Source organism: Thamnophis elegans, chromosome 2, assembly GCF_009769535.1.
Source record: "Thamnophis elegans isolate rThaEle1 chromosome 2, rThaEle1.pri, whole genome shotgun sequence".
Lineage (NCBI taxonomy): Eukaryota > Metazoa > Chordata > Lepidosauria > Squamata > Colubridae > Thamnophis > Thamnophis elegans.
Genome location: NC_045542.1, coordinates 61,921,458 through 61,939,569, shown reverse-complemented (window position 1 = coordinate 61,939,569; position 18,112 = coordinate 61,921,458). Strand labels below are relative to the sequence as shown.

Sequence of the window (18,112 nt, the reverse complement as noted above, 5' to 3'; positions counted from 1 at the left end):
AATTACAAAGTGCAACTCCTGGCAGCTTCTCTCTTTGTAAAACGTGTGAAAATAGCCCCGGGAGTGCGCCTTGGCCATGCAGAAGCTTTGCTAACTGCCAATGCCAAATACCCCATTGATCGAGTGGGGATGAAGGTTTACAGCATTCCCGCAGGTAGTCTTGTGTGTAATCAGGAAAATCTATTTCTGGGTCAACTGCCTAAACAATTAGTGATTGGGTTTGTGGACAATGCCACTTTTAGTGGGGATTATGAAAGAAAGCCATTCAATTTTCAACACTGCAATGTCAATTTCTGCGCCCTGCATTGTGATGGCGAACAGATCCCCGCAAAGCCTCTTCAGCCCGAATATGAGCATGGCCTTTTTGTGAGAGAGTACATGCAGATGGTGCAAGCAACAGGCAAAGGCATGAAAGACAGACCGTTGTTAATCAGCCGGGAAGAGTTTAATTGAGGGTTTACTTTGTATTGTTTTGACTTGAGTCCTGATCAGGGATGCTCTGAGCACTATTCATTGATCAGGAACGGCAACCTCAGAGCCGAAATTAGATTTGCACAGCCCCTCCCCAACACCGTTAACATGATACTCTATGCAATCTTTGAAAACCTTATTGAAATAAGTCACACACGGTATGTACTTTTTGATTATATGTGAGTATGGACACACAGCAGCTCCTTCACTTGTTCTCCGGAAATAAGGCCTTTCTAGGGGGTCTACCCTTGTGACCTGTTAACCCAGAGACAGATCACCAAAATACCTTTTGGATTAATCGTAAATACCCATCCTCACACTCTTCCTGGGGAGCACTGGCTGGCCCTCCACTTTCCATCTCCAGGATATGGTGAATTTTTTGATTCTTATGGAAGACCTCCGGATAGCCATGACTTTCCCGACACCATAGTGATGTTTTTGGAGCAGCAAGCTGAGAAGTACACATTTCACCAACGCCAATTGCAACACCCCAGTGCTGTGACCTGCGGACAACACTGTGCATTTTTTCTGCTGAACCGTACTAAAGGAGTAACCTATGAAAATATTTTAAAAATGTACTCCAATGTAGATATGAAAAATGATCAAATGGTAAAGCTGTTTGTAAAAACTATAAAGGTGGGGAGGGGGCTTGGACCCTGTAACCGTCACCAGTGCATGCAGGCATGCATGCCTTACTGTAAAATAAAGAAAAAGACTTAAATGTTTAATGTTCACTGTGTTTTTATTCATTTTAAAAATTGAGCCAGTCACCAAACCTGAGCTGACTTCTAGGTTTTATTGTCCAAGGGCTAGTGGGTGTGCCTGTAAACATAGTTTTCTGAGCCCCAAAAGGTGCTGTCATAACAGAGTCGGGACTAGCAGCAGTTTCATCCTTAACAACCAGAGTATCTTTCAACTTTTCTATTTGTTCTTTAACAGCAGTAGACCCAACACAGAAGTTGGAACATTCACTTCAGCCATAGCATTCATAAAATCATCCCATCCTTCAGGTTTCCGCTTCTCAGTAGGGGCTCGGTGTTGCGAGGCGCCTTTCACCAAGTCTAAAATATTAGTACCGGGAATAGGTACACCTTTGTATAAAAAGGTACCCTGATCATCCCAGGTTGAGACGTCCTGGTGTTGTTTCATTTTGTTCGGCAAAAGTTCTGCATTTTTCCTATAACGAGTGCTCAAACGGCTTAGGATATCATCCATAGCGGTGGTCTGTGGAGTTTTTTTGTGGCGGCTGTTCTGGTAATGTTGGAAGTGGTTGAGGCTCCCGCGGTGGATAAATGAGATTCAGTTTGTCCTTTTCAGACTCATTTTGCCTGGTCAGTCTTAGATACCTCTGCAGTACAGAATTGTAGAGCTTAATCTTGTCATCCTCACTCAAATCATGCCTCTGTAGTATGTTGCGCATCTCATCATCCAACCGGTTAGTGGCTGTAGTCCCCATAGTAGGTGTCCTGCCCTGTAGCTGCTCCATCTGATGACGCGACACCAGATACATTTTCTCTGCATGGTCCATGGTTTACCCTGCTAAAAGGCTAGTCAACAGAGGAATAGCAGCCCCTAGCAAGGGACCTATAAAACCGCCCGACTGAAGTATGATCTGTTTCTTCTTTTTGAGTGAAACCTTTCTATCACTCAGCTTTTTAATGACACCCTTCTTACTCTTTAGAGTCCGGAATTGTGAAGGTTTCAGAGGAAGATTTCCTTTTAGGGTGTTCAGTGCTATTTCTGCTATTGACCCCACCAGGTCACTATTAGCATTGCATAAAATGGCTTTTCTCTGTCTTGGTCCGGACTTTACTAAGATTTTTAAAAGCCCCCAATTTCTACGTAACCTCTCTGACATCTTAAATGAACTAGTGCTAAGATAACTGGGCTACAACTTTTTACTCTTCTTTTTCATTGTGTAAACAGTAGGCCAATCAGGGGGGAAGACTCCCGTTCTTAGCCTATAGGATTCTGGCACCCATATAGGTACCCATATGGTTTGTGAGTGGCATCTTGGAATACTTCTAAAAATACTTTGTGTTAGTGGGATACATCTGCCTGGCCAGTGTGACAATTTGCATTTGATCACGGGGGCTTCTGAATAAAACCAAATATTTGGAATTCAGAGCTATTGTCCTCATTTTCTTACCTTGAAAAAACAGGTTTTGTAGTATGAGAATAATGCTCAGGTTTCTGTGATGAACGTACTGTGTAAAAGCCTTCTCTATTTGGTCGATGTCACCGACAGATGCCATGAGATCACCTATCACAGCTAGAGTTATTTGATTTGGTAGAAACAAAACATCATCTTCAAAAGAAGACGGAAGACCTTCCATAAACTTAATATAAGGGAATTTATTAAGCAGTTCTTTGTACAGAGGTTGCCAACAGCTATAAAACCATACAATATTTTGAGGACTTTGAGACAATACCCCATCACCATGTTCTAACATTTGTTTGATAAAAAAAGATTTACCAGAATTGGATGGCCCACTTATAATACAGGAAAAAGGGTGTACAAATTGTGCAATGTTTTCCATAATCCTTAATAACCGTAAGGCAGTGTACAGTAATCCTCACTCTTTAATAACCTTTTATTATACACAACTTTTAAAGTTTTTCGGAGGACCCTCGTTTCTAAGGTCCACTGTTTCTTAACCCTGACAATTCCCAAGTGTTCTACACTGATCTCCTTTTTTCTCTTTGCATCAGGCAGACAATAATCATCTACCAAATCTTTCAAACTGTCAAAGTTAACTTTACTGCTATTACCACAATTTAGCGTGATACACTTCACTTTTACCACTGCTTCACCGTTGGATAAAGCATAAGCATACGGTTTGGGGCTGGCCGCAACAAACTCTGTTATCGTAGTGTTTGGTGGAATTTCGCTTGTCAGTTGTCCTAAATAATCACCCAAAGGGGGTGTCCACGCCCCCTCTCTACTTACAAAGATTTACTGAATCGGTGTCATGGTACAGACACCTATCGCCCAGCCCCTCCAGTAGTCTGTATAATTCTAGCCGTGCATAAGCGGTCGTAAAGCTGGCAATGAATACATTAGTGCATGAGGATTTGGTGGGTTGGTTCTTGGCTGTTTTCCACGTCACGACAGCTGTCTCTGTATCCACAAACTCACATGAAGAAACATCATAATAGGGCACAAAAAGATATTTGAATAATTCCTCAGGGTTTGTCACCACTGATGTGGTCAGGTGATTGGTGCTCTGGCCAAACTTGCCCCACAATGAATTTAAAAAGAGTTTGGCAATCTGTCTTTTGGCAGGATTTACTTCAATGTGGTCACGTCGTAAATGGACCCCTTCCATCTTTTCGTAATCCTGAATATATTGCTCTTTATCCTGATCTGTTTTGCACCATTCAGGGTAACCACTGGCCTCCTGTTTCTGTCTGAGATGCATGTTCATATATCCTGAAAATAGCTCTTTTGAAGTTCTTTCAAAATGCCAGATCTCATAGATTTCAACAATTCTGTAACCTTTTTCTAAGGTTACATTCAATTCAACAGTACACCATGTTCCTGTCAGAGCTCTTTCCTCATCATTGTGTTTACAGGGGGAGGTTTGCAGTTTTTCTGTGCAGGTTGCACACAAACTAAACATTAATTTGCCCCCTGATTTGTGAGGTAGGACTGGGAAATAGAGATTCCTTGGTGGGTACACTTTGACTTTGACTAGCCCAAAATATTGCTTTATGTCCCCAAAGTTTTGATAGATGATTTGTGGGTCCCCAATTGGATACTCCTTGGTCTTATTCACAAAAGGGTACAAACTGGTGAAATCATAGTATAAGATTTGTTCACCAGGTTTTGGTTTGTAGTACAGGCATGTAGCATTTGTTCTACCACCAAAAAAAGCATCTCGAGGATTCAAAGGAGCTGGGAGTTTATTCTCAACTAGAAACTGCTTCAAAGAGGTGTCATCCTCCACCATGGCACGCCACTCATGTTCCCAGATGCAGCGCACAGCATATCCCTGTGACCTGAGGTATTCTTCTTTAATCCTAGTACGGCTATGCAGGCTACCATATGTTGAATCGAGTAATTTGTTGAAGTCTTTTTCAGAGTAGCAGACAGGCCACCCTTGAAAAAAACACCCCTGAAATTCAAAAGCTGTGGGGGTTCCATTTATGACCGCAAAACCATCCAAAAAATATTTGCCCACTTTTTTTTCACCACCCTTCAGAGCATGTTGAATATTGAGCTTCTCAGTGTGCTCTATATACAACAACCATTGAATCGCTGGAGCCGAATACCTTTTCTGTGTATTGTGATAATTGTCCAAAGGATCTAAAGCAATGGTATTGCTTTTCGAATACATGAACAGGTACTGCGCCATGCAGACAGATGCCAATGTGATATATTGGAAGGGGTCAATGCATTGAATCTCCTCAACAATATCCAACCCGACCCCACTGTGGTACTCACGCTCAGTCATTTTCATCACCTGATCCCTAAATCGAATACAGGCCTCTCTTAATATATCTACATCCTGTCTGCAATAGTAGGCCAGAGCCTTCTTTAGTTTAAACACAGTACCTCTATTAGCAGTGTGCCATTTCAGGAATTCTTCTCTCTCCCCGGGCATCATAGTTTCTGGGCTGTAATACTTGGTCTCAGGGAGTGGTCCCACGTAGTCTTGATTGGCCATTGTATTGAACAAGTGAGGGAAATATCCTTTGCAGCCTTGAAACCCCATAGCTTTGGGTAATTTGGATAATTTAAGTGGTAAAAATGAGAGGCTATCAATAAACCGAATCTTATAGTCTGGAAGGGTAATACACAGTAGTTTTCCCCCCTGACTTATAAGTTGAACCCTAACCTTTTCACGGATCAGCTGCCTCAGTACAAGGTATCCATCATAACCTTTGGAGTTGTGTGCAATAAAAGTACATCCTTTAAACTTATGATTTATAAATTTCTTCATAAACTGTTCCAGGCATCTAACACCATAACAATCCCACCTCACAACATCTTTATCGTCCTCATCTTTCAACATATCCCAGGCACATGTATAATTAGGTATGTGGGTGCCTGTTTCTTGGCAGCATTCAAAATCATAAATAATGTATCTTTTGCCAATTCGTGGTCGGTCCAACGATTTTAGAAAACATAAATGACCTTCCAAGCTTTCAACCTTCTCAGAGCACTGCCCATATTTGACTTCCTTGCACTTTTTGTGGTGGGTAAAGACATAAAGACCACACGTTTCACAATATTCTTTAGCCTTACACTCAACTTTTCCCTCCTTAGCGAGTTGTCTGTGTCTTTCAGCACATTCCTTAGACCGACAAGGTGCTTTGCACCTACAGCACAGCACCTTCTCCACCTCAACCTGCTGACACTCTTGCTTTAGGCACGCTCTGCAAATATATTGACATCCATGACTAAATTTGTGGTGGTAAGCCGTGTGGCAGAATTTACAGAAGTAGCGTTCGCCCAGAAAGCCCTTGATATTTTTGATGCCATAGTAATGCTTGTCGTGTAATAATATAAATACTATTTTTTCTTGCTGCGGGTGACCTGTAACAAAAAAACGCCACCCGTCCTGCATGTAAAACAAGATCTTTATAGTGACCTGTAAATGTTTTTCAAAGATGTGTACCTGAGAAAAGTCAATCCTGTTTCCTGTGGAAATACCCAGTCTGCTGTGAAGTTCCCTGGCCCTGGTAATAATTTCTTGCTTTCTACCATCAGAACCAATCAGACAGAGTAAACAGCTGGCAAAACAAAGAAATTCGCCTTCCACATTGAAATCTACTAGATGCTGTCTTTTTTTCTCCAGTACTCTGGTGAGCAGCAAAGTATTTAACTTCCTAAGCCCTCCTCCCTCCTTGTTCTTCACGATGGTAACCACTAATTGCAAATTACCCCCCCACAATATCTCAGCCTTACTTTGTAGCAGATTTTCAACACTGGTCAGAAAATCATCAGCGTTTAAATCATTCATACACCTCCTATGAGAAAAGAGAGGATGGTTTAACCCCTCTGCATCCAACCGTAGTTGAACAAAATCATTTGGGCCGATGTTCATGGCTACATTATTCAAAAGAATCTGTAACACATTATGAATGGCCTCTATAGCAACTACAAAAGATCGGATTTGGTCAAGATTAACAAATCTGTATCGCTGATAATATTCCACAGCTCTAAAATTCCGGATAGGATTTTCCCATGCCTGCACCATATCCAGATAAACATTGTTCACATTTTGAGAGTTTACAGAGCTAGGAGCTTGTAGCTGGGACATAGAATGTCGTGTATCTTCTTCTGGTTGAGAGACAATCATAGAATCACAACTAACACTGTCTGCTGGGGATTCAGGAAGTCCGGCGCCATGCATTTTTGCTTTTTTGCAGGACGGCTCTGATTAAACAAACAAGCAAAGAAACAAAAAAGTTATCACCAACATTCCAAATAATTCCTTCACAGCGTTTAGCAGCCTGAACCATCTAGCTGCGCGAGGGCGGCGACGGCGGCGACGGTCGGCGTCTTTTTATCATCTTGGATACCTGGGTGCCCCTGGGTGCCCCTGTTGTCGTCTGCCCGACCTGGTGAGCCCACTAACTTCATCTGCGAGTCCCTGGTCCTGGAAGTCGCCCTAGAGCAGCGGAACTGCGGCAGCGGGAATTGGATGGAAAAAAATGGCTGCCTGAGCTTTTTGCTCTCACGAATGGAACTCCCCCGCTGTTCTTTTTAGATTTAAGCAGTGTGGAGAGGAACCCTGGATTTTCACCCACAGCCTAGAAAGAAGGAGCGGTGAGCCTTGGGGATTTTTATAATTGGCTGCTACCATCTTTTATTACCACTACCATCTTCCATTGCCCTAAAGAGGAGGGGAAACTATCGTGGCTTGGGTGAGCGAATTGAGCGGCGATCTAGCCACCACCATCATAGCTCGCCTGAACGCCCGCCCCTCCCCTATCTTGTGCTGTTGTGCCTACCTCTCTCACCGTTGTAGCCTCTCCTCCTATCCTCCCGTGTGTCGGACAATTTCTTTCCCTGCCTGCCCCTGCTGCTGCAGAGCCTTGCCTGCCTGTTTCCCTGCTTTCCCATTCAACACGAGTTTTTCACCGCCTGGCCTGCGACCATCGGCATTGGCCTGGAACAGCCGCCCTTCTCCACCGCTTGCTACCATTGCTGCCCTGGAACATCTAATTTGAGCAGCGACCACCTGACTTAACACTTGACACCTTATGGTCTACATACTTATGGTGCATTCGGTTTGGGGAAAGGAGTGACAGAGGATGGCAGCCTCAGGGACAGGGACCTGGCGTTTTAAAAACTGGTCACCAAGCTGGCACCCTCCCCTTCCCCCTTTCAACTGGTTCCAGCCATTTTTAGATTTTAGACATCTAGACTTTGGCCCTCCCAGGACTTTAGGAGAGGGGGAGGATAAGATATCCCCCTGCACATCATCCTTATATCTCCTATGGACCGTTATTGATGATTATTCTATGCTTCATCTTGACTTGGAGGGTGTGAGACTGCAAAGCTGGTACTTGTTAATACCTGGGGCTTACGCTCTGCCCCCCCCCCTCCATCTACAATCATCCTACATAATACGGACCTTGGACCTTGGCCTTGGATCTTTCTGGAACTTGGAGGAAGGGAGTTTGGCTCTTCCGGAACTCATAATTTAAACTCTGTGTCTGCGCAATTTTAATCGGGTATGCTGAGTGTATGGGATTGAATGTGTTAGTATGAAAGACCCACTTTTAGTATTATTATTGTTGTATCTTTTTTCTGTGTTTTTAACTATATTGTGGGGACTGTTTGTGTGAGTGTCTGAGTATGTCTGATTCGGAGGACCTGGTGGGGTATGCGGGGGTCATTGGGGTTGTTGGGGGAACTACATCCACGGGAGAGAGTCGGAGCATTGCGGTCATAACAGGGAGAGGCAGATACGGTGGGGATTTTAGGGCTGGCCATTACCGGGGAAGGAGGGTTCGCTATATCGCAGAGATCCCTCCTTCCGGCCCTATGAGTCCCACTCCAAGGTCAGATGGCGCGAGCAATCAGGACCCTGGTCTCAGGCTGCTGTCGCTAAATGCCAGGTCTGTTGTTCATAAGACTCCCCTCGTCCGGGACTTGATTTTAGATGAGGGGGCAGACCTGGCATGTATTACTGAGACATGGCTGGGCACGGAGGGAGGAGTCCCCCTCATAGAGATGTGCCCAGACGGATTTCAGGTGCTTCATCAGCCGAGAGCCCAGGGAAGGGGTGGCGGTGTGGCTATTGTAGTCCGGGAGTCTTTAGCACCTCGTAGGATCCCTGCTTCGGAGCTTGCCGGGTGTGAGTCCCTACTAGTGAAGTTGGACCTCAAGGGTCAAGTGGGCTTGCTGCTAACGTACCTGCCTCCCAACTGCGTTGCAGCAGCCCTCCCCTCGCTCCTCGAGTCAGTAGCCAAGCTAGCAATTGAGTTCCCTAGGCTCATGGTTCTGGGGGACTTCAATTTGCCTTCGCTCAGTGAACACTCTGATGGAGCGCAGGAGTTCATGGCTTCCATGACAGCCATGGGCTTGACCCAGGTAATCCGAGGCCCTACCCACTCAGTGGGGCACACACTCGACCTCGTATTCCTCTCGGAGCAGTGGAGCTATGATCTTGGTCTGAGGGGAAATGAGACCATTCCCCTGTCGTGGTCAGACCACTGCCTACTGAGGCTAGACTTCCGGAGGCCAAACCCCCACCGTAGGGAGGAGGAACCGACCAGGTGGTTCCGCCCCAGGCGACTTATGGACCCTGTTAGGTTCCAGACGGAGCTTGGGGTTATTCCAGATGCTCTCGCCCACAGTTCGGCGGAGACTCTTGCTGCGGCCTGGCACTCGGCAGCATCAGGGTCTCTGGACCGGATTGCGCCACTACGGCCCCTCCGGGTCAGCGGCTCACGGAGGCCTCCTTGGTTCACCGAGGAGCTCCGGGAGATAAAGCGCCGGAGGAGACGCCTAGAGCACCTGTGGAGGTCCGATAGGTCCGAGTCGAACCGAGCACTGTTGACAGCATGCACCAAGGAGTACATTCGGGCTTTGAGAACAGCCAAAAGATCACACATTGCCTCCTTGGTAGCGTCCGCCGAGTCCCGCCCAGCCGCCCTGTTTAGGATAACCCGCTCCCTCCTAAATAGGAGGGAGACGGGGAACCCCCTACAGGGTAAGGCTGAGGAGTATGTTCAGTTCTTGGCGGACAAAGTTGCTCGGTTTCGATCGGACCTGGACTCCACTCCTGAAAGATCCAGCCGAGACACAAGGGAATGACTTGGCAGACCATCTCTGGGTTGAGTTTCAGGATGTTGCCTCCGGGGATGTGGACAAGGCTATGCGAGCTGTGAGCGCCTCCACCTGTATACTGGACCCGTGTCCCTCCTGGCTGGTTGCCAACAGCAGTGAGGTGACACGAGGCTGGATCCAGGCGGTTGTTACCACCTCTCTTCGGGAGGGGTACTTCCCCACCGCGCTTAAGGCGGCGGTGGTGAGACCCCTCCTGAAGAAACCGTCTTTGGATCCAGCAGTTCTTAATAACTACCGTCCAGTCTCCAACCTCCCCTTTGTGGGGAAGGTTGTTGAGAAGGTGGTGGCCTTCCAGCTTCAGCGTACCTTGGAGGAAGCTAACTATCTTGACCCCTTCCAGTCCGGCTTCAGGCCCGGTTACAGCACAGAAACCGCTTTGGTCGCATTGACCGATGATCTCTGGAGAGCCAGAGATGGAGGCCATGCGTCCATCCTGGTTCTCCTTGACCTCTCAGCGGCTTTCGATACCATCGACCATGGTATCCTTCTGCGACGACTGCGGGAGGTGGGGGTGGGCGGCACTGTTCTGCAGTGGTTCTCCTCCTACCTCTCGGACAGGTCGCAGTCGGTGTTGGTGGGGGGGCAGAGATCGTCCCCGAGGCCCCTAACTTATGGGGTGCCGCAGGGCTCGGTCTTATCCCCCCTACTATTCAACATATACATGAAACCGCTGGGCGAGATCATTCGGAGGCACGGGATAAAATACCATCAATACGCGGACGATACACAGTTGTATCTGTCCGCCCCGTGCCAACTCAATGAAGCGGTGGACGTGATGAACCGGGGCCTTGAGGCTGTTAAAGTCTGGATGAGAGCTAACAAACTGGTACTCAACCCGGAAAAGACCGAGTGGCTGTTGTGTTTTCCTCCCAAAAATTTGGCTAATGTTCCATCAATCAGGCTGGGGGGGCAAAATTTATACCCCTCAGACAGGGTCCGCAACTTGGGAGTCCTCCTGGACCCACAGCTGAGTTTTGACCATCACTTGTCAGCTGTGACCAGGGGGGCATTTGCCCAGGTTCGCCTGGTGCGCCAGTTGCGGCCCTACCTGAACCGGGAGGCCCTCACAACAGTCACTCGAGCCCTTGTGATCTCTAGGCTGGAATACTGCAATGTGCTCTAAATGGGGCTGCCCTTGAAGAGCATCCGGCGACTTCAGCTAGTCCAGAATGCGGCCGCGCGAGTGATCGTGGGTGCACCGTGGTTCGCCCACATAACACCGATCCTCCGTGAGCTGCGCTGGCTACCTGTTGATCTCCGGGTGCACTTCAAGGTCCTACTTACCATCCATAAAGCGCTCCATGGTAGTGGATCTGGCTATTTGAGAGACCGCCTTCTGCCAATTACCCCCCTGCGTCCCATCAGATCGCACAGGGTAGGCCTCCTCCGAATTCCATCCGCCAGTCAGTGCCGACTGGCGACTACGCGGAGGAGAGCCTTCTCAGTTGCAGCTCCGACGCTATGGAACAATCTCCCCATGGAGATCCGCACCCTCACCACCGTCCAGGCCTTCCGCACGGCCCTCAAGATCTGGCTATCCCGTCAGGCCTGGGGATAGGACTTTTCTCTCTCCCCGCCCGAATGCTGAGTGAATGTTGTGCTTTTATTGTTAATTATTATTTTTTACTCACATTTTCTTTTATGTCTTGTCTTGCACTCCCCTCCCTCATTATTGTAAGCCGCCCTGAGTCCCCTCAGGGAAAAGGGCGGCCTATAAGTGTTCAATAAAACTCATAAACTCAAACTCATAAACACCCCCCCACAGACACACATACACACATTTAGTTTCTAAAAAATAATACTAATAGAGTTATATTTGGATAAAATGCTAGATATTATACCTCCTAACGGCCTTCGTTCTTTGTGGCTTGTGGAAGGCTGAGGGGTTATGTTATGCTGGGACCCCTGGGGTTCTGCAGGAATAGTGAGATCCACGAATGCCTGATCGTCCACCCATTCTGGAGGAAAAGAAAAAAACCCCAATAGTCAGAATTGTTGCAGAATGTTTATAAGAATCTAAATATATGAAAGTATGAAAGATAAATACCTTCATATGCCCTCAAACATTCTGTGTCTGTCAATTCATTCTAATGAAAAAAACCAAACAAACAGTCAAACAAACAAGCAAGAAAGCAAGAATGTTATAAACACTTTTTACATCTAACAAGGGGTCAGTGCATCAAAAAAAAATTAGCCATAAATCTACTTACAATTGTAACACCCATCAAACATTCTGAATCTGTCAATTCATTCTAGTGAAAGAAAAAATTCAATCAAACAAATAAGCAAGCACTCTATAAAAACCATTTTACATCTAAGTGTTTCAAAATTAGGCATAAAATTACTTACAATAGTAGATTCCATTCTGAATGGGGGTCTTCTAAGCAGTTCAAATTGCTCCAGAGGTATGGTTATGCCAGAAACCAATAAACATGACTAGACATGTATAGTCTCCTGCTTTTATACACCTTAGTGACGTCACAAATTAATCACATCAGAAAAGGGGTGTTCTTCACAACTTTTGCAAAAACTGCCCGCCCTGCGTAGCCGGAAGATGCATTTGAGTAGAAGCTAATGTAGCAAATTAATCGCATCAGAGTTGATGAGTTCTTCACACCTTTTGCAAACACTGACCAGCCCCCCCCCAACCAGCATAGGAAATCCCGAATGAATAATATCACATGAGCTTTAATTAAACTGTATCTCTGTGTTTAACATCTGACAAGTTTAAACAGAAGGGTCAGCAAAAGAAAAAAACGTAATACACCTTTCATATGTTTTGTAAAGCACATTTTATTATAAATTTCACAGCTTTAACAGTTTCTTGTAATTAATTTCCATTACATTCTGGCATATGATCCTCTTCAGAGCCAATGGCAATTCAGCTTCAATCTTCGACATTAATGACAGCGGTTTATGGCTCTTCTCGATACACTGTATGAATGTCTTGAGATCGTCAAAGGTATCCCGGGTGAAATATAATTTATTCACTTTGTCAGTAATACTGATGATGACCCAGAGAACATGCGGCATAGAAAGCCGAATACATAAGCTGTACAGAATTGTAGAGCTTAATCTTGTCATCCTCACTCAAATCATGCCTCTGAAGTATGTTGCGCATCTCATCATCCAACCGGTTAGTGGCTGTAGTCCCCATAGTAGGCGTCCTGCCCTGTAGCTGCTCCATCTGATGACGCGACACCAGATACAATTTCTCTGCATGGTCCATGGTTTACCCTGCTAACAGGCTAGTCAACAGAGGAATAGCAGCCCCTAGCAAGGGACCTATAAAACCGCCCGACTGAAGTATGATCTGTTTCTTCTTTTTGAGTGAAACCTTTCTATCGCTCAGCTTTTTAATGACACCCTTCTTACTCTTTAGAGACCGGAATTGTGAAGGTTTCAGAGGAAGATTTCCTTTTAGGGTGTTAAGTGCTATTTCTGCTATTGACCCCACCAGGTCATTATAAGCATTGCATAAAATGGCTTTTCTCTGTCTTGGTCCGGACTTTACTAAGATTTTTAAAAGCCCCCAATTTCTACGTAACCTCTCTGATATCTTAAATGAACTAGTGCTAAGATAACTGGGCTACAACTTTTTACTCTTCTTTTTCATTGTGTAAACAGTAGGCCAATCAGGGGGGAAGAGTCCCGTTCTTAGCCTATAGGATTCTGGAGTGCTGGCTGACACATCTACTAATAGGTACCCGTATGGTTTGTGAGTGGCATCTTGGAATACTTCTAAAAAATACTTTGTGTTAGTGGGATACATCTGCCTGGCCAGTGTGACAATTTGCATTTGATCACGGGGGCTTCTGAATAAAACCAAATATTTGGAATTCAGAGCTATTGTCCTCATTTTCTTACCTTGAAAAAACAGGTTTTGTAGTATGAGAATAATGCTCAGGTTTCTGTGATGAACGTACTGTGTAAAAGCCTTCTCTATTTGGTCGCTGTCACCGACAGATGCCATGAGATCATCTATCACAGCTAGAGTTATTTGATTTGGTGGAAACAAAACATCATCTTCAAAAGAAGATGGAAGACCTTCCATAAACTTAATATAAGGGAATTTATTAAGCAGTTCTTTGTACAGAGGTTGCCAACAGCTATAAAACCATACAATATTTTGAGGACTTTGAGACAATACCCCATCACCATGTTCTAACATTTGTTTGATAAAAAAAGATTTACCAGAATTGGATGGCCCACTTATAATACAGGAAAAAGGGTGTACAAATTGTGCAATGTTTTCCATAATCCTTAATAACCGTAAGGCAGTGTACAGTAATCCTCACTCTTTAATAACCTTTTATTATACACAACTTTTAAAGTTTTTCGGAGGACCCTCGTTTCTAAGGTCCACTGTTTCTTAACCCTGACAATTCCCAAGTGTTCTACACTGATCTCCTTTTTTCTCTTTGCATCAGGCAGACAATAATCATCTACCAAATCTTTCAAACTGTCAAAGTTAACTTTGCTGCTATTACCACAATTTAGCGTGATACCCTTCACTTTTACCACTGCTTCACCATTGGATAAAGCATGAGCATACGTTTTGGGGCTGGCCGCAACAAACTCTGTTATTGTAGTGTTTGGTGGAATTTCGCTTGTCAGTTGTCCTAAATAATCACCCAAAGGGGGTGTCCACGCCCCCTCTCTACTTACAAAGATTTACTGAATCGGTGTCATGGTACAGACACCTATCGCCCAGCCCCTCCAGTAGTCTGTATAATTCTAGCCGTGCATAAGCGGTCGTAAAGCTGGCAATGAATACATTAGTGCATGAGGATTTGGTGGGTTGGTTCTTGGCTGTTTTCCACGTCACGACAGCTGTCTCTGTATCCACAAACTCACATGAAGAAACATCATAATAGGGCACAAAAAGATATTTGAATAATTCCTCAGGGTTTGTCACCACTGATGTGGTCAGGTGATTGGTGCTCTGGCCAAACTTGCCCCACAATGAATTTAAAAAGAGTTTGGCAATCTGTCTTTTGGCAGGATTTACTTCAATGTGGTCACGTCGTAAATGGACCCCTTCCATCTTTTCGTAATCCTGAATATATTGCTCTTTATCCTGATCTGTTTTGCACCATTCAGGGTAACCACTGGCCTCCTGTTTCTGTCTGAGATGCATGTTCATATATCCTGAAAATAGCTCTTTTGAAGTTCTTTCAAAATGCCAGATCTCATAGATTTCAACAATTCTGTAACCTTTTTCTAAGGTTACATTCAATTCAACAGTACACCATGTTCCTGTCAGAGCTCTTTCCTCATCACTGTGTTTACAGGGGGAGGTTTGCAGTTTTTCTGTGCAGGTTGCACACAAACTAAACATTAATTTGCCCCCTGATTTGTGAGGTAGGACTGGGAAATAGAGATTCCTTGGTGGGTACACTTTGACTTTGACTAGCCCAAAATATTGCTTTATGTCCCCAAAGTTTTGATAGATGATTTGTGGGTCCCCAATTGGATACTCCTTGGTCTTATTCACAAAAGGGTACAAACTGGTGAAATCGTAGTATAAGATTTGTTCACCAGGTTTTGGTTTGTAGTACAGGCATGTAGCATTTGTTCTACCACCAAAAAAAAGCATCTCGAGGATTCAAAGGAGCTGGGAGTTTATTCTCAACTAGAAACTGCTTCAAAGAGGTGTCATCCTCCACCATGGCACGCCACTCATGTTCCCAGATGCAGCGCACAGCATATCCCTGTGACCTGAGGTATTCTTCTTTAATCCTAGTACGGCTATGCAGGCTACCATATGTTGAATCGAGTAATTTGTTGAAGTCTTTTTCAGAATAGCAGACAGGGCACCCTTGAAAAAAACACCCGTGAAATTTAAAAGCTGTGGGGGTTCCATTTATGACCGCAAAACCATCCAAAAAATATTTGCCCACTTTTTTTTCACCACCCTTCAGAGCATGTTGAATATTGAGCTTCTCAGTGTGCTCTATATACAACAACCATTGAATCGCTGGAGCTGAATACCTTTTCTGTGATAATTGTCCAAAGGATCTAAAGCAATGGTATTGCTTTTCAAATACATGAACAGGTACTGCGCCATGCAGACGCAGTACCAATGTGATATATTGGAAGGGGTCAATGCATTGAATCTCCTCAACAATATCCAACCTGACCCCACTGTGGTACTCACGCTCAGTCATTTTCATCACCTGATTGAAATTGGAAATTGGAAAGTTTATTTATAGGCCTCCCTTTTCCCTGGGGGGACTCAGGGCGGCTTACAATTCATGGGGAAGGGAATACAAACAATGACACAAGAACAGTACATAATTAAAATAGAGCACAACATTCATCATTCGGGTGGGGACGGATTACAATCTTAACCCCAGGCCTGACGGGATAGCCAGATTTTAAGGGCTGTGCGGAAGGTCTGGAGGGTGGTGAGGGTACGTATCTCCACGGGGAGATCGTTCCAAAGGGTCGGAGCTACTACCGAGAAGGCTCTCCTCCGTGTAGTTGCCAGTCGACACTGACTGGCAGATGGAATTCGGAGGAGGCAAAAAAGGAAAGAAACAAAAAAGTTATCACCAACATTCCAAATAAACACCCCCCCCCCCACACACACACAGAGAGAAAGACATACACACATTTAGTTTCTAAAAAATAATACTAATAGAGTTATAGTTGGATAAAATGCTAGATATTATACCTCCTAACGGCCTTCGTTCTTTGTGGCTTGTGGAAGGCTGAGGGGTCATGTTATGCTGGGACCCCTGGGGTTCTGCAGGAATAGTGAGATCCACAAATGCCTGATCGTCCACCCATTCTGGAGGAAAAGAAAAAAAACCCAATAGTCAGAATTGTTGCAGAATGTTTATAAGAATCTAAATATATGAAAGTATGAAAGATAAATACCTTCATATGCCCTCAAACATTCTGAGTCTGTCAATTCATTCTAATGAAAAAAACCAAACAAACAGTCAAACAAACAAGCAAGAAAGCAAGAATGTTATAAACACTTTTTACATCTAACAAGGGGTCAGTGCATCAAAAAAAATTAGCCATAAATCTACTTACAATTGTAACACCCATCAAACATTCTGAATCTGTCAATTCATTCTAGTGAAAGAAAAAATTCAATCAAACAAATAAGCAAGCACTCTATAAAAACCATTTTACATCTAAGTGTTTCAAAATTAGGCATAAAATTACTTACAATAGTAGATTCCATTCTGAATAGGGGTCTTCTTAGCAGTTCAAATTGCTCCAGAGGTATGGTTATGCCAGAAACCAATAAACATGACTAGAAATGTATAGTCTCCTGCTTTTATACACGTTAGTGATGTCACAAGTTAATCACATCAGAAAAGGGGTGTTCTTCACACCTTTTGCAAAAACTGCCCGCCCTGCCTAGCCGGAAGATGCATTTGAGTAGAAGCTAATGTAGCAAATTAATCGCATCAGAGTTGATGAGTTCTTCACACCTTTTGCAAACACTGACCAGCCCCCCCCAACCAGCATAGGAAATCCAGAATAAATAATATCACATGAGCTTTAATTAAACTGTATCTCTGTGTTTAACATCTGACAAGTTTAAACAGAAGGGTCAACAAAAGAAAAAAACGTAATACACCTTTCATATGTTTTGTAAAGCACATTTTATTATAAATTTCATAGCTTTAACAGTTTCTTGTAATTAATTTCTGTTACATTCTGGCATATGATCCTCTTCAGAGCCAATGGCAATTCAGCTTCAATCATTGACATTAATGACAGCGGTTTATGGCTCTTCTCGATACACTGTATGAATGTCTTGAGATCGTCAAATGTATCCCGGGTGAAATATAATTTATTCACTTTGTCAGTAATACTGATGATGACCCAGAGAACATGCGGCATAGAAAGCCGAATACATAAGCTGTTAATAAGTTCTGTTTCACTGTTTCCATCCACATTATCTTCTGATTTTAAACATCCCATTAAACAATGATGTATTATTTTAATAACACACGCTTTCAGAACTTGCGGCATGATGACATTTTGAGGCTCCACGATTTCTAAAACAGGAAATAAGGTAGAATTAGATTGGGGGTGTTTCAACTAATCAAAATACTGTTTTCTTAATTTTTATACTGACTTACCATTTGATATTTTGCAGAATCTGCAATAACAAAACTTTATATTCTTTATATCCAACTTTATATTGGAAGCCAGGTCTTTTTCTTATTCTACGCCCATGCTTGGGTGGTTTGGGGGTCAAATTTATATCAAACAAATCCCCTTCTGAGGTTGCCATATAGGGTTTGTTGCATTCTGGTGGCAGGGGTCTTGTGTCAGAGCATTCGATGCTGGCTTTTGCTG

General features: G+C 44.2%; 1 protein-coding gene and 1 long non-coding RNA gene across 2 annotated transcripts in view; one reads left to right on the top strand and one right to left on the bottom strand.

The window, feature by feature from the left end:
• The window catches only part of LOC116503688 (cytochrome P450 2C3-like), a 45,339-nt gene that overhangs the window by 20,583 nt on the left and 6,644 nt on the right, over nucleotides 1–18,112 (top strand). The window lies entirely within an intron of this gene.
• LOC116503691 lies at nucleotides 16,678–17,034 on the bottom strand. Its single transcript, XR_004254733.1, has 3 exons — nucleotides 16,968–17,034; nucleotides 16,829–16,870; nucleotides 16,678–16,706 (listed from the first exon to the last, which is right to left on the bottom strand). It is a non-coding gene; the product is annotated as an uncharacterized LOC116503691 (long non-coding RNA).